The following is a 19,015-nucleotide window of genomic DNA, read 5'->3' as shown; positions in this document are numbered from 1 at the left end:
AAAATTTAAAATTAAATATTCTTTCACAAGAATGTAGACCTTTTGGGCCGGGCGCGGTGGCTCACGCCTGTAATCCCAGCACTTTGGGAGGCTGAGGTGGGCAGATCACCTGAGGTGTTCAAGACCAGCCTGACCAACGTGGAGAAACCCCGTCTCTACTAAAAATACAAAATTAGCTGGGCGTGGTGGCACATGCCCGTAATCCCAGCTACTCAGAAGGCTGACGCAGGAAAATCACTTGAACCAGGGAGGCAGAGGTTCCGGTGAGCTGAGATCGCACCATTGCACTCTAGCCTGGGCAAGTAGAGCGAAACTCTGTCTCAAAAAAAAAAAAAAAAAAAAAAAAAAAAAAAAAAAGAATGTAGTCCTTTTGTGTAGTCCTTTTGATATTTGAAGATTTCTCCGTTCTTCCTCCAAACATATACTTACGTCTCCTGTTGTCCAGGCAATGTAGCCTCAGTTGCTTGATTCATTCTTATGGCATAGAGCTGAGGCCCTTCATTATCCCCACGAACTATTCTATCACTAAAAGTCGTGTTTTATGCTTGTAAATAGTTTTATATTCCATAAAACCTTTTGAATATATGATTTAATTTGTATATTAGAATGAGCACCTTGTTCTCACTTCAGGGTCTTTATAGTCATAGTTCCCTCTACTTAGAACACTTTCCCCCAGCCCTCTCATGGCTGGCTCCTTCTCCTTCAGGTCTCAGCTCAAATGTTACCTTCTCAAGGAAGCCACTTTTCATCCCTGTGTCTACTACAGCTAGCCACTGCCTCTGCTTCCCTCTGCCATAGACTTTCTTTATTACATTAACCTGTTTTATTGTTTTTATGGTATTGCCACTCTCTGAATTATCTTACTTCCTTGTTTATGTCTGTATTTAGCAATTTAAATACATAAGTCAAGGGAAAATTAAGTCACAGACCTAGTCTGTCTAGGCCATCACTCTATCCCTAGTCTGGCACACAGTAAATGTTGACACTTCTGGGGCCCAGAATTGAGCTATGTTTTCCTTGATAATTCTTTCTGTATTTGTTCCCAGTTTTAAATTATTTTTAGCATTTTCATAAAATGTTAATCTTTATACTTTAGAAAAATATATTTGCACAAAAGCAATAAACAAAATCCTCTACCTATTTTTTTTTTATAATGGGATGGGGATGTGGATCTTATGTTTAATGAATTACCAGTAGTCTGCAGAAGCAAGACTATGCTAGAAATTTACAAAATGAGGCAAAGCAATTTTCTGGGGTCTGGTCTCCTGGCAGAGGTCCTCAAACTTTAGTATGTAAAATGAATATTTGGGAAAGAATTTAAAATGTAGATTTCCAGGCTCCAACTTCTGAAATTTTGATTCAGTGGGTCTGGGGTATCCTCTTTGAACATTTAATAAGTGTAAATGCTCATTCTGTTGTTCAAGGTCCTGGGACCGCACCTCCAGAAACTGCAAAAATGATTGTATGTTATCCTGTTGTAGGTCACTTGAGTGAATGCTAATCCTAAACTTTTTGTAATCATTTATTTTAGGATTTCCATGCTGACTCAAACTTACATAAACTGAGAAAAGCAAAAATCAAAGATCTTGACCTGAGATGTGATACCCACCTGTTCTGGCTTATTCAAAGATTTGACTTTCAGTGTTTTTATTTGATATGCTTATGATTACAGTTTACAGTTGAATAATTTAACTCAAGACCTGAGAATCAATATTGTCAAAACTGACCTTATATAGCAAAATCTCGGCCTGTTGGGTGGAGATTTTCTCGAATCTGTATATCACGATCTCTTCATTAACCTTCTGTTAAAATAAGATAAAACATTTCAATAGCAAGTTTATTAATAGTTTATTTATGGAGATGATTCTATAACATTACCCAGGATGCACTGTAGCTTTTCATAGCCTGCTGCAATGAATCATGTATTATACTATTCACTTATTGTTTGGCAAGGAGTGAGTATGGGAGAATGGTGTGTTTTATAGATAATAGTGGCGTTTGTTTTTTAGTCAAGAATTTCTAACATAAAGAATACATTCTTTCACATTTGTTGAGTGCCCATGAAAAAAGCCCTGTGCTTTGTATGGGAATAATGCAGAGCTAACTGAGGAGGTTCCTACTCTTAAGAAGTGTGTAATCAGATTATCTAATTAGGACTGAGTGTTCACTGTGCACCAGAGGTTTTTATGTATATTGTCTCAGTTATTCCTCATGGTGGTTATGGTCTCATTTTATCGGGGAGGAAGAACATTTATTAAATCACATTATCACTGTAAGGCAGGGTTTCTCAGCCTCAGCACTCCTGAGATTTGGGGCTGGATAATTCTTTGTTGTGGGGGCTGTACTGTGCATTGCAAGATGTATAGCAGCCTCCGTGGCCTCATCCAACTACAAAGCAGCAGCACCCCTAAGTTGTGACAGCTGAAAATGTCTCCAGATTTTCCAGTGTCTTCTGTGGGGGTAAAACCACTGCTCTAAAAATCAGACAGAATGGCAAAACTCTTAACATTGAGGTGCAAGTGGGGACGGTGAGAGTGTAGACTATTTAGGAATTAATGCTGTCCAGGCAGAGTGGAGACCTGAATGGGTGCAAGAGAAAAAGCTTAGAGGCTTTGGCATTTCCACTGTATCTGGGAGTGTAATTGAGCATTTTTATAAGTGGAAAGAGTATAATGAAAAGGACTTTGGAGCAGGACTGCCTGAGCTGGATTCCTAGTCTGGTTTTGCTCTGTTCCAATCATGTGAAGATAACCAACTTACCCTGTGAGCCTGGATTTCTTTATCTTTTATTAATAGTACAGATTAGAGCTGTTAATGAAAACTCAAGTATAAAACATTAATATGTGGAAGCACTCAGCTCAGTGCCTGACACATAGTAGGCACTCAATAACCTTTTCCTCTTCCCAAACACATGTGCCAGTTCTTCCCATGGTCTTGCTTTCATAGAACATTTTATGCCCTAAAAGAACATTCATAGGGGAATGAAGTTAGAAACACATGTCTTTGTGCTCCACATTCTACATTTGATTTATTGGTTTTTGTGTATGCTTAGAATGGCATTATTTGTATTAAATATTAGGATGGTGCAAAAATAATTGTGGTTTTTGCCATTAAAAGTAATGGCAAAAACGACAATACTTTTGCACCAACCTAATACCAGTATTACTTTTAATGGCAAAAACAGCAGTAACTTTTGTGCCAACCTAATACAATTCTTACATTGTATTTGGTGATATAATTGCCACTTAGATATTATATTTGGTCTTTAGTGCGTAAAAAAGCCAATGTCTCAATAATGTGTAAAGAGAAGATAGGTTAATAGAGGAAACAGGAATCAGTTGCAGCACTGTGGAACTTTGGTGGGGTGAAAATGGTTTCTGAATAATTTTATATTTCACAAGTTTTGGAGGAGAAGCAACAGTATTTCTTCTTCAGGTAGCATAAGGTCTCAGGAGAGAGTCTTTATTGTGAGATTAGTGAAGGGGTGTGGAGCAGCAAGAACCTCATTTAGATATTGAGGACCCGTTGTATGGTTTTGGTTCTACCCTTAACTTGCCTTAGCTTTGAGCTTGCCATAGATCTATTTGGAACTTCAGTTGTTCTCATCTGTAAAATTAGAATATAGAGAAACAGTTTTCATGATATACCCCATGAAGCTATTGTGAGGTTGAAATCAATTAATGACTATGAAAGTATTTTGTTAAATATAAATTCCTATGTACATGTAAGGTTTGATTACTGCTATTGTCACTTACTACAATAGGAGGTGGCAGATTCCTGTTATCTTGGGGTCTGGGGAAGTTTATTCCTATGTTGTTATTTCTCTTCTTCATCCTCAGGCTTTATTATCTGTTCTTAAAGTGTAGTTTTGCTAGAATTAAAGGTAACAATTTTACTTCCATTCTCCAATAAGTAGGAGAATCATTCACCTTTGAAATATGTTGGCTTCATGAATTTTTCATCCTCATAGATCCCCAAGTTGTTTGCATCTAATTTGTCTGAAGACCATGCCACCTTGTGCTATGATCTGTTGAGTATAATGAATTAGATGGTTGTCATGTGAACATGGAGGGAAGACCTTCATGGGTGCCTGTGTGCTAGATGCCATATGGATGGGTCGATTGCTCTGCTAGGTAGCTGAACCTGTAGAGTTGCTACCAAAACTTGATACAGGGACCATGTGGGATTTCTTATTGCTACTAGTGGTTCGCAGCCTTCACTTTTTATAGAAATCATCTGGATAATTTTGCAAAACTATAGATAATTGGGCCTTTCTTTAAAAATTTGATTTTGGTTTGTCTGATGTTGGGCTGGGGAAGGTTTTATTCCAGACCTTCCCAGATGCTTGTAATGCACAGCCAGGATAGAGAGCTGCTGGGCTGAGGCTGTCTGTAGTGTAAGTGCTCTTTTGGGTATCTTTGCCTTTGGAGATGAGTCTACCCCTTTTAGCTCTATCTTGGGGTTTTGTTTACCTTTGTTCATTTATTCAGTGTCAGCCTTCATAAGTATCTAACAACTGCCTGGCATTGCCATCAGGGCACAGTTTATAGATAAACATGTAGCATGGTCCTTGCCCTCCAAGGGTTTGAAGTCTCTCGGTGGAGAGACATGAAAATAGATCACTTCAATGTTGTATTCCATGCACCACAGCAAGAGTATACAGAGCAGAGCCAAATCTGTGGGGGCTGTGGGAAGACCAGGAAAGGCTTCATATAAAGGTGACTCTTGAGTGGAGTCTTAAAAGATGAATAGATGTATGTGGAAGGGGAATTAAGTAGGTACTCTAGGGAGAGGTAGTGTTACCAAAGGCTTGACTGCTTTTGATGGCCTGGGCCAGGGTCAATAACCAGAGGTGAAGTAGGGCTAGGAAGCCTTTAAGACAGACATGGACAGATGGCTCTTCTGGCCTTGAGTCTTGGCCTTGAGACTCATTAGCTCTGTGAGCTTAAGCAAGTCATTTAGCTTTTCTGGGCCTTGGTTTCATGTATAACGAAGAGGTCTGGCCAGAGAATCTCCAGAGTTCCTTCTGGATATGACATCCTTTAATTCTAAGTAGAGCACTAGTCTGGATAACCTCCAAAAGTTGCTTCCGTGAATCCACTTACAGCCTGTGCTTTTCCAACTGCAAAACTGTTAAAGAAATACTCTAAACCATTAGCAAAATGATTTATACGGAATGCCTAACATTATTAAGGTACCCATGTGGCCTGGTGGCATTGCTTGGTGTAGTTCTGTGTTGAAGGATGTAGACACATGCACATTTTATACCATTCTCTCATTGATTCAGAGCCGCAAGGTTTTAGCAGGTTCTCACTGCCTCAGTGAATGTGATGATACAAAATTTCTAATAGTGATGAAAAGAGGATGAGATTTTCTGTTAGGGATGGACATGGATTGGCACTCGTGTGCTCAATTTTGATTTGAAGTATTTAGAATGCTTTAGTCCAAAATACTTTCATTCCACCTCATATTGTATCAATGAGTTGCCAAATAACTTGATGCACAACCCCCTCATGACTTGTAGTTTTTAGATCTCATAACACCCTTAATGACTTGGTGATTATAAGGCACTTTCAAGTAATTAAACCATCAATAGTTACTATTCTGGGTTATTTGTAACCTGTAAAATGAAACCCTGCCAGGATTACAGGCACAGAATTTAGGGCTTTTCACGGTTTTTAACTATTTTGTACATGGGAAACATTTGAGACTCTTTAATAAAAAGAATAACCAATTAACTGTGGTATTGAGATTGTATTTCTTATCTCTGTAGTTTAACCTTAAGTATAATTTCATTAAATCTGCTTGGATATTTTGCATATGCAAAAAGAAATATCTGCTGTTTGGCAAGCAAATATATGCTTACTACTACATAGGAGCGTTGTTGGTGGTGAGGGTCTAGAATGGGGTCATTACAACCTCTGCTGCTGGGTGCAGTGGCCTCGGATATTGCTTCGGATCTTGGTCCTGTTGCTCACTTTGCAAGGAGAAGCACAGAACTACTGTGTCCATTTTGTTCCTCTCTACAACAAAGGCAGACAAGTGTAGCAGCTGGTTACACAATTTTTCTAGATAAATTACAAAATGTCTATTACAACAATCATGATAATAATAACCATATCATCTTTGTGGACAGCAGGGAAGAGTTAAGAACTCCATATATGAAGAACTCAGTCTCCTTTAAGGAGAAGGTGACTTCTTGTTTTAGAAAACTTGCCCGTTACTGTTTAACATCTTCGAGTTGATACTTCAAGTATTGCTTGAGAAATTCAGTTTTGATCTGTGCATCACATTCAGGGAGGTGGTATGAGGCTCCTAGCTGAATTTATCTTACTGGAAATCTTTTTAGTGGTACCTCTTTCTCTTATCGTAGAATGTACATACTGTAATTACCCCCTTAGCCATTTTAAGTGAGCATACAATTCAGCAGCATTAAGTACATTCACATTGTTTTGCAACCTTCACCACTACCCATCTCCAGAACTTTTTCATCATCCTCAACTGAAACCCTGAACCCGTTAAATATTAACTCCCCATACCCTACTATCCCCCACTCCACCCCATGCCCTGATCTCTGTTTAAAAAAATACTGTTAGTAAACTTAAAACTTAATTATAGAGGTGGTGGTTTCCTGGGTCATGTCCTGCAACACTGGATCTGCAACAAGCCTGAAATGGGTCTGCATGTCTGTCTGTCCTTATGTTGGCGTTCCTCCAAGGTACCTCACCAACAGCCCACTTTATTATCTGCAGGTGACTGACCGCCCCACACCTGCAGGGCTGCATCTTGTTCTAGGAAGCTGAAACCAGCTGAAGCCCTTGATTTTTCTACCCTGTTTATATCTAAATAAAACGATCCTTCTCAGGTAGAAGTCCACAAAAAATATGCAAGCATTTTGTATGAATCCTAAAAGAATATTGTGTATGTTTTCTGATATGGTTTGGCTGTCTCCCTACCCAAATCTCACCTTGAATTGTAATAATCCCAGGTCAAGGGTGGGGCCAGGTGTAGATGATTGAATCCTGGGGGCAGTTTCCCTCATACTGTTCTCGTGTAGTGAATAACTCTCAAGAGACCTGATGGTTTTATAAATGGGAGTTGCCCTACACAAGCGTTCTTGTCTGCACCATGTAGGATATGACTTCACTCCTCATTCACTTCCAGCCATGACTGTGAGGCTTCCCCGGCCATGTGGAACTGTGAGTCAATTACACCTCTTTCCTTTATAAATTACCCAGTCTCAGGTATGTCTTTATTAGCAGTGCAAAAACAGACTAATACATTTTCTATATTAAAATGTCTGGGCTGTGGTTATTTTTATTACAATTTTACAAATGAGATTTCTCTTTACCTTAAATGTATCAACTATTTTTTAAAGCAGCGAAACATTTTTCCCCCACAGGAAACTCCAGTATTTGACACAATAGCAGGATGTTCTGGTGGAGGATAGTTAGGATCTACCTCATGGAGCCGTCCCTTTGCCGACACAACACTCCCCGATGTACCTCTACCTCCCTCCACAGAGTAGCCCCACACTTGGAGCTCCAGGGAGCACAGTTCTATATCCCCAGTCACAGGTCCCTATGACAAGACCTCTGCCTCCCCCTCCAGCCTCATCTACGGCCCATCCTGATTCCCACTGTGTCCATCTATGGTAGCACATTGCGGGGCATTCGTGCACACTGCACACAGTGTCTGTTTATCCGTGCTGTGCCCTTCCTCACCCCCTGTTGGCTAGCAACCATACTATATCCTTAACACTTGGTTCAGGCAGCACCTGCCCAATGGGGTTTGATGGTCTTCCCTGCCTCTTCTCTCCGTACTCTGACCTGTTTGTAATCCTCTGTCTGGCTGTCTCCTATTCCAAACTGAGCACCTTGAGTCAGGGACATTACCTTACTGTTTCTCTAGTACCAATACAGAGTAGGTAGTTACAAATATGTACCAAAAAAAAAAAAAAAGTACAGAGGCTGAGGCAGATGGATCACCTGAGGTCAGGAATTTGAGACCAGCCTGGCCAAAATGGCAAAACCCTGTCTCTACTAAAAATACAAAAACTAGCTGAGTGTGGTGGTCTGGGCCTGTAATCCCAGCTACTTGGGAGGCTGAGGCAGAAGAATCACTTGAACCTGGGAGATGGAGGTTGCAATGAGCTGAGATCATGCCACTGCACACTCCAGCCTGGGCCACAAAGGGAGACTCCATCTCAAAAAAAAAAAAAAAAAAAAAAAATTCTGCTGAGTTTGGAATGCCCTAACTCAGTGAGATATGTTTAGGTTTGCTTCATCTCAACTGTTTGAGTATATAAATTAAGGAGACTGACACAAAATATAATATTTAGTAGCCAACAGCAGTTTGATACCTGATAAGTAAAAACAGTGTCCGCCTACCATCTAATATGACAGAAGAGAATAGGACAAAGAAAAAAATTGTTTTCCCTTCTTTTTAAAACTGGCTTTATGATTCTAAGGCTGTTTTTGAGGCTAAGCACAAAGAACCACAGCTCATCTGAACTTTTAAATAGCCCATTGCACACTTTTGATATCAGAGATGGGTTTTTGGAGGTTGTTTTCCATCTTCTAACATGTCTTTGGGACTGTAGAGTTAAATGTTGACGTCACTGATGTCAATCATAAAACATAAAACAGAATGGTTTTGAAACCTTCATATTCATTATTTCATTTGACCTTCACGGTAACCCCATAAGTTAGGTAGAAGAGGTATGATTAACCTTGTCTTAAAGGAGAGAAATTTAGGTCTGAGAGTTTATAAATGTCTTCCCTTGAAGCCCTCAGGTAAGTAGTAGAGCATGACTCCTGATCGAGTCGCCTAAATTATCTTAGCTCCACTCAGAAGTTTCCCAGGAGGAAATTTGGGTATAACATCTCCTTAAATGTTTGGCAAAGATTGGTTTTGCCCTGCCCTTCCATTGCATGTTTAGAATATTTTAAGTAGTTTCTTGATAAGTCTGAATTTATACTATAGAGCAGCAATGCCATAGCCTGTTTCAATATATAGCGCTTCTCATCTTTATAGCAAAAATACTAAAGGGTGATTCATGGCTTGGTGATTACTCATTGATTTCTTAGTAAATGGGGACACTGTGTTTTTATACAACAAACACAATTGTGTTTTCCCAGAAAGATAAGAAGTGGATTCTTTTCTACCTACAAAAAAGGAAGCGGCATACCTTGGGCTACTTACATTTTACAATATAAAATACATCTGTGTTGATTATTTAAGGGAGTTGGTTGCCTCTTTTCTCAGAAAGGAGGAAGAAATTTCTAGACTTCTTAAAAAATCAGCTCCAATAGCCAGGTGCATGATGATTTTTTTTTTCCCAGAAAAACTCTATAATCAGACTGGAGCTTGATAAATGTTCGTTGAGATGAATTGAATTGATTTATTCGCTCAGCTTCAGTTGTGTGATTTTGTGAGCAAATGGATGAATCTTACTGCTCTGGAGACCATGCAAATATTTGCCAGGTGTATAATTTGTACTTTTCCTCTATTCCAAGCAGAGGGAAGGCCAGTTACCTGTTACCTGGTGTGGCATTGTAGCAAGTTGCTTACTCTTTGCTTTTATATTTCCTCCTTTACAGGGATGCCTAGATTTGTGTGTTTGGGGTTGAGGGTGGGGGAGAGACAATGAAATAGAGGATGGAAAGGAAGAATTTCTGGGTATTGTAGAGGATGACCTGGCTACAATATCGAGATGTAATCTCTTGGATAATTTGCATGACTGCAAGTTAGGAATACCTGTGACTCTCTATTTCCGTTTCCATTAAGGATCACATTATTCACTTTTTTCCTTACAGGTTTTAGTTATATAACACCAGTAACCCAGGAATGCTAGAGGTGCCTCTATCAGACACTTTCATGACAAGTTTTAGCCAGAGTTATCTCATTCTTTCTCTTTGTCAAAATAGTAAAAGTTAGTGAAAACACAGGACAGTGTGTCCTCTTCTTTGGGTGGAGGCAAAGCTGATTTTATATTCTCTTCAAAGGAGTTGCAAATTAGGCAGATTCTGATTTCTCCCCCGCTAACACTTCTGGTGATTTCAGCTGGAGAAAATGAATGTTTTGTGGCCTAAATGTTTAGTACATTTTGTTCTACCATTTTGTACCCACTTGTGAACTTATGAAGAGACACTTCAAATACTTCAGAACTTCAAAACCTTTCCATTCCCTCAAGAAACCTATCACAGAAGCCAATCACCAAAGCCTCCCTCCTCCTCCATATGAATATGCCCCTCTGAGAGTGCTTCAGGGAGGAGGTGCCTGAAGCCAAGCCCTCTGAGGCAACCCCGGCTTTCATGGTCTGCTGTAGGATGGGGAAATGGGATGAGCAGATGGTTAATAGGGAGCCATGGCTGCTCTGTCCTTGGGGTTCCAGTTTATCTGTTGCTCAGAACAAGATTTGCTTGAATAAGACGAATGCCTACGGTTAATCAGCTGAGTAAATAGTCATAAATTAAGATGTGACCAAGAATCCAGTGTTCATAGGGGATGGGGGAAAATACAAGACAGAAAAGACAAAAACAAAAAAAAGTCTGCTAACAGAACCCAAAACAGAATAGCAACATTGAAAACAGAACGCTCTTTGAGTATTGTTTTCTAGTCTAGAAGCATAGGAGATTTATGGCTACCTGATTAAGTTGATGAGTAATACTATGGTCAGATGTGCTCTTCGAAATTTGGCCTAAGTACTATGCATCATGGTGTTACCTCTCTCTGGAATCTATATATTTGTGAATAGCTAAAAGTAAGATAGGTATTGACAATGTTTTCTTTCACAGCCCAATCGCTACTTAAATTATTTCTTCCTCAGCAGTCTTAATCTACATTCTCAGTGTTGAAGAAACTCCTTAGTCTGTGCAACAGTCCCTAGGGAGTATCTTTGCATTTCTAACAATCAACTCTGGAGATTAATTGGGATTATGAGGCCCATTTGCTCATAATCATAAGATTTCAGTGTCTGACTCAGGATCTTGTTTCTCAGGAAGCCCAAGGGTAAGGACACAGATAACTCCTAGGCTTTAGTCTTGTGTCCACCGAGTCCTGCTACAAGCTGCCCTTTTGGCCCTCCGAGGTCCTGGAGGTTTTCTTTTGAAATTTCCTTGAGGAACACAGCTCAGGTAGTGGACCAGCTCAGGTGCTCTAATTTCAGTGTGAGTCCGTGGGCAGTTGCACTCAACTACTTCTCCATGGCTGGTGTCTGTTTCCAAAGTAAATACAGGGGAGAAAATCCCCTTTTTACAATCAGCAATTTGGGTTAGAGCAGAAGCAGTGAAAGTGCCTAGTGCTGAAAATTAGTTTTTTAAAACAAGGATAGCTATACAAAGGAGTGTATATCTACATATATAATACATACATATAATGAATTTGGTGTTTGTGCTGAGTTCTATGCTTTACTGGGAGTGAGTTTCTAAATTGTTATCAGTTCAAGACAATTTTTTTTCTTGGTGGCGCAGTGTCACCCTAAGACATGAATGTGGTCTTAAGGGCTGATTTTGCTAGAATAATGGCACTTTATACTAACATACACCTTTTGGGGGCATTTGGAGGGTAGAGGATATCTACAAAAAATTCTCCGGAATAAACATTTTAAGAAATCGTAGATATTAACTCTGAAGAAGTACCAGGACCACAATCATTACTGCCTACTATTACTAAGAGAAGAAAAAATAAGTTAACTTTTTAACTCAGCTTAGATGAAGGCTGGGCATCCAAAATAAAAACTTTGATTTATAGGCAAAACACCCATGTGGAAGGTCACATTGCAGAAAAATATTGCTGTCTTCCTAGACTTGAACCTCAGAGGTTAAGATGAGTTCAGAACTCTTGACAGTTTAAGAGCCATCTCTTTATTTCTTTTAATCCTGAGTCATCTCTTGTAGTCAGGTGTTTCATAGATTTAGTATGTGCTTTGGTTGGCAGTTCTTGTCTTTACTTGTTAATGTGTCTCTTTAAAAGCTCAAGGACCGACCTTGTTCTGTGCACAGTAAAAGTAGCACTAGTATGTAATCCCATATGTATAGTATATGTATAGAGTAACTATGCCCATTATAGGAAAGGCTCAGTAGCAGGCGTCTGCAACATCATAAAGTAAGCACTTACTGCTTAGTATCCCTGCTTTACAGATGAAAAGTCTAAACCTTGCAAAATTTAACTTGCCCTAGGTCACACTGACAGTAAGTGGCACAACCTGGAGTTGAACCCACAACCTTTTGACACCAGTGATTGAAACAGATATAATTCATTGGCATAATGAAAGCATGGTGGGGTCGACTGCTCAGTGCAAGAGTTCAGTCATCTAACCTTTAATTTAAAATTTTCTGGTTTAACTGAAGACTACTATTTCTAGTTCTTAGAATCCTTGTAAAGTAGAGCAGCCACCTTTAGTGTTGTTTACATGCTTTGTTTCTCCTATCTGACCATTCTAAAAAGGTAGAAAAGAATTATTCTGCTCACAAATGACCTAGTAATTCTGCCAATATGTTGAAATAAATGTTCTTTAAATTATCCTATTTAGGAGGAGAGGTGACTTTAAGGTAGAAACCCAGCCAAAATATGTTGCTATTCTAGAAGGTTCTTTGGCTTGGGTCAATCAAATAACTTTGATGTTACTTTTGCATTTCTGAATACATTAAAGCCTCATTAGTTTTCAGAGAGGAGACTTGGGCAAAACTTGACCTTTTAAAGTACCTTAGAAGGAGGCGTTTACCAAGCAATTTAAGAGTATAAACAGGAGTTTAAGAAGTTTGTTGAAAGCTTCTGTCCTTAAGTACCCTTGGGTATCTTAAGACTGTTTATTCTTGTTGATATGCTAATCACAAGTCATTCTTCAGTATTAAAGCATTTCCTCCAAGGAATTAATACTTTCACTTAAATAGGGTTCCTGCATGTACTTGGTTCATTAAACTGTACTGTAAAGTAGTTCCTTATTTACATAGTGATACCAACCCTTGCATCCCAAATACACTGAGTTGGAGAGGCTTTGCAGAGTATTAAACACATTTATGTCAAACATTCGCCATTTTGGAAAATCTGAAATTATCAGTTGCTTATTCTTTGGATAAATAACACAAAAGAACATGTGGCTAAGTCACAAAGGGGATGCCTTTAAAGTTATGTATGGAATAATGGTCTCCCTCCACACTTGGGGTTGTGGTAGCCTTGTGGAATCCAAAGGCTTAAAAGGTGAATAGATTTTTCTGAGGATTGTCTGGAGTTTTTAATGCCACATGAAGATATGGAAAATTTTATGGATCACCCTGGATGAGAACCCAGGATGAACCTTTCAAAAAATCAAACACTTCTCTTTGAAGCCCAATTTTGCATTTGTGTATGAACTAGACCCTTGCTACTCCAGATGTGGCCTGCTGTCCAGTGGCATGATCAGCACCTCCTGGGAGATTGTTGGAAATGCAGAATCTCAGGCCTTTCCAAACCCACTGAAGCAGAATCTGCTTTTTAACGAGACTCCCAGGTGATTTATATGCCCATTTAACTTTGGGAAGCATGAGATTAGGCCATCTCATTGGTCCTGAGGACTAGAGATAGCTTGATTAGTGGAATGCCTTTCCTTGGCATAAATCCAGGGTTCAGGATGGGCAGGGTGCCCAAAATGCACCATTTAACTTTTGTGTTGAATGGTTCTCCTGGGAACTGAGAGGGCTCAGGCAGGGCCTTTTTGCCCAGTGTGGTTGGTTTGTCGTATCCCACAGAGATGAATCACACGTTTGGATAAGTGAAGAGGAGAAGGGAGATCTCAGTTCTGGCAGTAACCAGGTTACATGATGCGGAGTCTGTAATACTTAGGTGGAGGGTACATGAAGATGTGCAACATTTGGCTGCTACTATGCATTGGAAATTTTCCTCCCAACTCTTACAAATGCAATGATAGCCCTGAAACTCTGTCCTTCAAGATATTTTGGAACTTTCTCTGGTGCTGTTATTTCACATTAAAATGAGAAAAAGAACAAGAACATGAGAATAAATGAATTCTTTTCCTCTCAAAAACAATATCCAATCAATATACCTAATGGAAATATGAAGATGACACATAATGCAATTTTTGTATGAATAGTTCTTTTGATTAATTATATAGAAGATCTAAGATGACCTTCTTTCAATGGTTGAGAGATCTGTCAAGTGTTTTTACGGTGATAGGATAGAGAATAGTCACTCAGACACACATATACACACCTCCTTCTATATCTGCATGTATTCATACCCACACACACACACACACATATATATATACATATATATATTTTTTTTTTTTCTCTATGGTTGTTGGGGAAAGTAAATGACATAGTTTGCATGAAGAATACATAGGGCAGGACAGCCATGGTGGCTCAGGCCTGTAACCCTAGCGCTTTGGGAGGCTGAGGTGGGTGAATTGCCTGAGCTCAGGAGTTCGAGACCAGCCTGAGCAACATGGTGAAACGTCAGCTCTACTAAAAATACAAAAATTAGCCAGGTGTAGTGGCACATGCCTGTAATCCCAGCTACTTGGGAGGCTGAGGCACGCGAATAGCTTGAACCCAGGAAGTGGAGGTTAAGAAAAAAGAATATATGAGGCAGATTAAAGTGTCCAGCAAGTGTTAGTTATTATTATGGGAAGCAGCAGGTTAAAAGCATAAAGTTTGGGGTTGTATCCCTTGGGACCAGAATCTTGGCTCTACCACTTATTGGTAGACCTAGGCTTCATTGCTTAACCTCTTTGTGCTTTGGTTTTCTTTTCTGAAAGTTAGGAATAATAATAGTACCTATCTCATAAGGATTAAATGAGATAATACATGAAATGGCGTTTAGAAGAAATTTAGGTATACAGTGAGTACTCCAAAAAGTTAGTTTTTATGTATGCAGTATACTCTGTTATCTGAAATTCAGTTACAGGATTGAGTTTCTTTGGGCTTTTTTTTTTTTTTTAGCAACAGAGCTTTAAACTTATATGGAAATCTTTCACTTCCTCTCCCTCTTAATTGCAGTAGTTAATTTTCCTCATGCTAATTGGATTTCAACAGGGAGAAGAATTAACAGAAAATATTTGAATGTGGCATTATCAGATGTAGTCATCTAATATCTTCAAATGTCATAGAGAGCTTTTTCATTCTGGGTGTTGAGATTAGTTGTAAAGAGCTCTAGAAACACCTCAGAATCCTGGATCAAACAGCCTGGTTCCTAATCTAGATTCAGATTCAACAAATACGGATTGGCTACCAGCTTTGTTCTTGGTTACCAGCTTTGTTCCAGGAACTGTTCTGGAACAAATACAGAGGTTAAGACCATAGGTTTCGATCTAAGCAGATCTGAGTTCAAATTTTGATTCTGCTTATTAGCTGCAATATTTTTGTGTAAATATTGTGTAAGGACAATGGTATAGACAATATTGGCAGAGGCAAAAGAACTAATTAAGAATCTCATTCACCCTCCTCAAAAACATTTGCTATAATGTTGTATTTTATGTCTTATTTGTTCTGTAATTCTTCTATATGTTCATTGAGAAATATATAGAATATTTTCCTTTGGGTAGCCCATCTTCTAGCTCCCTGGGAAAGATTTCATTGGCCACTAAAAACAACTTAAGATCTTGCTTTGGGAGTAGATAAGTTCATTCACTTTGATTTAACAATTTTAAGACATACAAAAAAAGCCCTCGAATACTACTTTTAGAAGATCCTGGATACCATTGGCTGCTGCTTATTCCACAATGAATGTATGCTCGGTGTAACTAGAATACGCAAGAATGGATAGCTTTCAAATATTATTGTGGAAAATATCCTTTACATCAAAACATGACTGAAATGGAATGGATTACAGGAATGTTGGAAATACTGGGCAAGAACATTATTCTGACTTTCCATCATCCTGTTTTGACAGGACCCTAGACAGGCAGTTTTGGGGAAATGTGTCAAATTTGTGTTGAGCTAGAATAAACAATCTAATTGTGTGACACTGCCTCTTGGGAATCAGGAGTCAGCTTTTTCCTCACCCTGAAGTGATTAGTTTATGCCCCGGAGCTGTCTGACCCTTGTAAAATTATCCCAGCTGGTAGGACTGCAGTGGCTGATCTCATTTTTCTGTGAATGTCTTATTCTTGTGGGAATCTTTATCAATCATCTGCCTCTCTTTGTACAATGCAAGAGTTATTGTAGGATTGTTTCATGGGCTAGTAAAAGGAGGTGCTTTGTACCAACCAACAAATATTTCTTGCTCTCTTGCCAGTGTGAACCACTAATTCTGAAAAATATGATATGTGATTTAAAATATAAATAAGCACTCAGACCACTATCCAAAATTTCTAATTTTCCCAGTAGATTGGTGGTGGAAGTTCTGGTCATGTTTTACTGTTTTTCTTGAGAGATGAAGGTAATTGATGATCTATATGGAAACTTTTTTGGGTGTTATAGCTGAGACTCTAAATCCTAGTATTTCTAGGATTCTAGGATATCACTAGTTTTCAGCCATTCAGCAATACCAACCTCTTTTTTTTTTCCAAGTTCATCCTAGAACTTGCAGTCTTTTTGCTTAATATTTTTCATAGAAGTATTTTATTTACTTAAATTTTTCAAAAAGAAAATTCGTTGCTACCGTCAATGAGAAACTCAATATTTTCAGCTACATTTAAAAATATAGTACATACTTTTTAAATTAAAATATTTGCCCTTGTCTCACTAAATCATGGTGGTATTTGGACCACTATACTTTAAGAAATAACACTTTCATTTGTGTTTGAGGCTTACCAGCATAGCAGAGGAGAGGGACTCAAACACAAATGAAAGCACTACCCGGTGCTGTAGTATGACTGTCATAGGCCCTCCACATTTTCGCCTCCGTGGGCCCCTTTCTCCAAGAAAAATAAAACAACAAAAAGTTAAAAATTAGGCTTTATAGCCTCATTGGTGTAAGACAAATATTATATGTTAAAACATTTTCTTTGGCCTAAGAATTAGTTTTTATCTTCTAATTTTAAAATAAGAATAATTTTTTGTTGGCTGCAAAAAGTACTGTAGGCTCTAGGTCCTGTGCTGTCTGCATCTAATGGATACGTTCGTTGGCCTGTAACCACCCCATCCTCTTCAAGAGATCTAGAGGCTTCACTCGGTGGTGGTGTGGAAACCACAAAAATGAAATGTATTTGGAATCTTCTGTTATATCCTTAAAATTTAGATGGATTCTCTTTATGCCACAAGATAATCATTGTTGCGTCAATTTAAAATTATGTTAATGAAATTACTATAGAAAGGTTGACTTAAACAAAATCTATGGTTTCCTGCTGCTGTAATACTTGGCATAGAGCTGAGTGCCCCAGGGAGTACTTGCGCTCTGGTTTGGAAGCACAGGTATAAGGCATGTAAAAGTAGAAAAGCTTTTCTTTTTTTCCTTTTAAACTTGTGCTCAAGAGAAGAAATTGGGTTTATAATGGATTTACTTGTTGTCAAAAACAAACTATAGATATCATCCTAGCACTGTGGCTACCATGCACAGACGACCTTAACAGTGAATAAGTAAGTCCATGCAGATTCTTTAGAAGATGGTAGAAGAATCTACACAGCACTATTTGGTTTCAAGCTCATTTATAAGTCTTCTTTTCTTAGAGCCTAGTGAGTGATTTACACTCTCTTAGCTATTTCTAGCAAAGAGGAAGAACAGTCACTCTTGATGAGTGACTAAAACTGCTGCGTTTACCTCCTTTTTAAGAAATCACTTCCCTAGGTTTCCTTGGTGTATTAAGAGGGGGATGGCTTTCCCCTTTTGTCCTCTCATTACTCTCTTATCTAGGACAGGCTATTATAAAAGCTTTTTGTTTGTGAGATCAGTTCTGATTTCTAACTTCCCCACTCAAACCGAAATACCACACTTGAAGTTCCCCCAAATTGCTGCTGCTCAGATGACTCCTGGGTATTGTACGCTGAATTCAAGGATCTTTATTTAGGTTCTTTGCTCTCTTGAAAAGAAAATCCTAATGAGTCACCCAGTTTGCTGATTGCTTTGTAGGTGTGACCAGTTAAATGCAATGATAGTGGAGTTGAAATAGAAGAAGTCATTTGGGCTAGCTCATTTATCCTGAATCTAATGTAGCCTGTTGGCTTCTCTTTACTTTTGTGTGTGTGTGTGTGTGTGATAGGCACTTCTCAGCTGAGGGCCAGCTCTGCAGGCACTTAGGACTTGTATACCAGGGATCTAGATGCTACTTAGAACTAGCTTGGCTGTCAAAGAGAACAGAGTGTGCTCTATGTGTTTGGTGCCTGAGCTAGGGTTTTGTCATTTTTTTTTCTTTTTCTTTTTTCAGCAAATGAACCAGTGAGTGAAGGGCATTATCACAACTCCAAGAACCAACTAGGAGTCACCCATGACATCATCTCCTGAATTTCATCACCAAGCCCAGCTGATCCTATTTCCTAAATGGTTCCTGATTTCTCTCTTCTGTTTTCTGTCTCTGCCACCACTGTCCTAGCACAGGCATTGCACATCTCTCATATGAACGCCTGCAGGACTGTCCCTTGATGTTATCCTTGCAGCCCCTACATTCCCACTGTGCAGCCAGTAAAGTCATATTAAAATGCTTATTTGATCATGTCTCTCTCCTGTTTAAAACCTTTCGAATGATTTCCCATGTGATCAAGACTAAACTTAGCCTACAAGGCCCAGGATGATCTGAACACAACCTTCTTCTTAGTGCTATTCTTTCTCACTCTCTGGGATCCAGACATACTGCTTTCTCTTGACACAGAAAACCTAATTTGCTTCCTCCTGCCTTAAGACCTTTGCACATTCCTGCTTCCTGGAATGTTCTTCTCCTGTTATTAACTCCATGTCACTTTCTCACAAAACTGTTCTTCATCCTCCAGAAGATCCCAGGCCCCGTTTGGGCTTTCATACCCCCGGCACATTCTGGTGGGGTGCTAAACTCAGATTATAGTGGTACACATTGGTTGAATAATATATTTATCAGACTATAAGCTCCATGAGGCCAGAGACTTGTCTACTTTGCTTACCACAG

At 39.0% G+C, this 19,015-nt stretch overlaps 1 protein-coding gene across 17 annotated transcripts in view; it reads left to right on the top strand.

The window, feature by feature from the left end:
• Positions 1–19,015, top strand: part of TNIK (TRAF2 and NCK interacting kinase) — a 398,334-nt gene that overhangs the window by 95,089 nt on the left and 284,230 nt on the right. The gene's annotated exons all lie outside the window — the stretch shown is intronic.

This window comes from Gorilla gorilla, chromosome 2 (assembly GCF_029281585.2).
Source record: "Gorilla gorilla gorilla isolate KB3781 chromosome 2, NHGRI_mGorGor1-v2.1_pri, whole genome shotgun sequence".
Classification (NCBI taxonomy): domain Eukaryota; kingdom Metazoa; phylum Chordata; class Mammalia; order Primates; family Hominidae; genus Gorilla; species Gorilla gorilla.
Note: the sequence above shows the minus strand (reverse complement) of the source record. Positions and strands in the feature narration are given on the sequence as shown.